The following is a 2379-nucleotide window of genomic DNA, read 5'->3' as shown; positions in this document are numbered from 1 at the left end:
ATCTAGCCCAGCAAATAATGAGAAAAAACTAAGAATTTATAATTTTGCTCAATCGATTGGTTGTGCGTGGGAATCTCTCTCCTTTCCAAATCCAAGTTTGTATATAATTCCCTTCAAATATAAAGAATCATGTGTTAATTAATTTTCTTGATATTATAAGAAAATTATTCTTAAATCAAATTTTTTGTTTAGATCAATTTATATGGGTACTTAATTATAGTTCCCTAAGATGTAATTTTAAATAAATACATCTATTTAATTTTAAAATTATATATTTTTATTTTTATATAATTAAATAAAAAATAATTTTAAAAAATAAAATTTTTAAAATTAAATAGAATTCATTATCCAAATCACAAATTTTATAAGTGAAACCACAAAGTTAAGATAATTCAATATGTTAATACCTTAATATTAAAAAAATAATTTCTTGAAATTCTTTTTAAAACCAAAATATTTTTTTTTTATCAATAATTAAGGTTAGCTTTATACCCATTAAATCAACAAGATTATATTAAGATAATTTTAATATGATTAAATTTTAAATTTAGATTAAATAAATAGTTGGATTAAAAAAATTAATTAAATTTAATAAAAAAAATAAATTATTGTTTATCAACTAAATATTTTTTAAGCATTTTTTTTTATTCGATCCACATGATATAAAATCCACGATAAAGATTTGATTCAACAGGTATCTCTGTAGATAACTTCGTGTTTGAAAAAGTGTTCGCATAAACCAATGTATGCTTTTACAAAGAGCACATTGAGACAACATTAGAGTCAGCATGCTCTTATATTTCCTTAAAAGGCATAATTATTATATTTATTAATTTAAATTATTAAATTTAAATTTAATAAATATGATTCAATACATAACAAAGATGGTAAAATAAGATTACAAAATCAATGATAAAATTTAGAATACAACCGACGACGTTCTAAAGACAAACATGAGGATATCTAAATCTGCTGCATATATAATTCCTTGTAAGAAGAAAAAAATAGAGGCCATTGTAAATATTTTATTTTTAATATATATATATATATATATATATATATATATATTTTTTATTTATTTTAGATGACCAACTGTTGATTTTTCAATTTTAAATTAACATTCCATGAGTTATAATAATAATTAGCATATTATCTCGAGTTTTATACAAGATGAATAATAATTTTTTTAAAATATATAAAAAAAAAATTAAATGTTTTAGGTTTGGTAATCATTGAAGAGATTTAGTTTTCCTAGCTATACCAAACTCAATAATTTTAAATCTATCAATACATTTAATTTATTTTTAAAATATTTAAAATAAAAAAAAAATTAATTTTTTAATATTTCACAAGTCATAATAATGATAATAGGAGGAAACAACTCCCCCTCACCCACACTCTTAATATTTTATTTTTTAATTTTAAAAGATATAATATAACTAGTTATATTTTAAGTTTGTTTTTCAAAAATTATTTATTTTTATTTTATAAATTTTAAAATTATTAAAAATATATATATTTATTAATTTTAGATTTTATAATTAATTAAAATGTAAGCTCATTCGGATATCTATATTAATTTTAAAAAAATATATTTATTTTGATAAATTAAAAAAAATAAAATTACACTTTACTTTACAGCAAGACATCGTCGGAGGTACTGCTTTACTCGTCTCTCCAGTTCCTTAAACCCAAATGGTAATTAATTAAGTATCAGTTCATTTATTAGTTTTACAGAAGCGAAACAACCCAGCCTGTGACTGCTTATACATTCACAGATTGTGTTAGATTTTCATGATGCAATCACGGGGTGTTTTTACAAAATTTTTATTTTTTTTATTTTACATATTTTAATATATTATTATTAAAATTAAATTTTAAAAAATAAAAAAAATATTATTTTAATATATTTTTAAACAAAACACTATATTAATAATTCAATATTTGAAAATATTTGGAAATATGGTGTAGACTATATTTCTAAAAAAAGTAATTTTTTTATATATTTTAGATTGTTTTAATATATTGGTTTTAAAAATAATTTTAAAAAATAAAAAAAAATATTTTAATATATTTTAATATAAAATATTAAAAAACAAAAACAAGTGGAGCCACACTTTCAAAAGCAAAATGCACACCTGATTTTCGAAGTGAAGAATAACAGATAGTCAATCCATTTGGAAATAACAATTGATAGAACTTTTCACTGATCCTGATGAGGCATTACAAAAGTCAATGTGCTAATTCAGAACGAGAAGGCCTGGTTAGTTTCCAAGCTTCTCCCTATGAACAAATGCTTTCGAATCCCATGTACTCCTTCCTCTCAAACTTCTTGATCATGCTTGCCATGCCAGAACCACCTGTTTGAAAAGAAGAAAA

Source organism: Populus euphratica, unplaced genomic scaffold, assembly GCF_000495115.2.
Source record: "Populus euphratica unplaced genomic scaffold, PopEup_1.0 scaffold1954.1, whole genome shotgun sequence".
Classification (NCBI taxonomy): Eukaryota; Viridiplantae; Streptophyta; class Magnoliopsida; order Malpighiales; family Salicaceae; genus Populus; species Populus euphratica.
The sequence above is the reverse complement of the archived record's forward strand: the minus strand, read 5'-3'. Positions refer to the sequence as shown.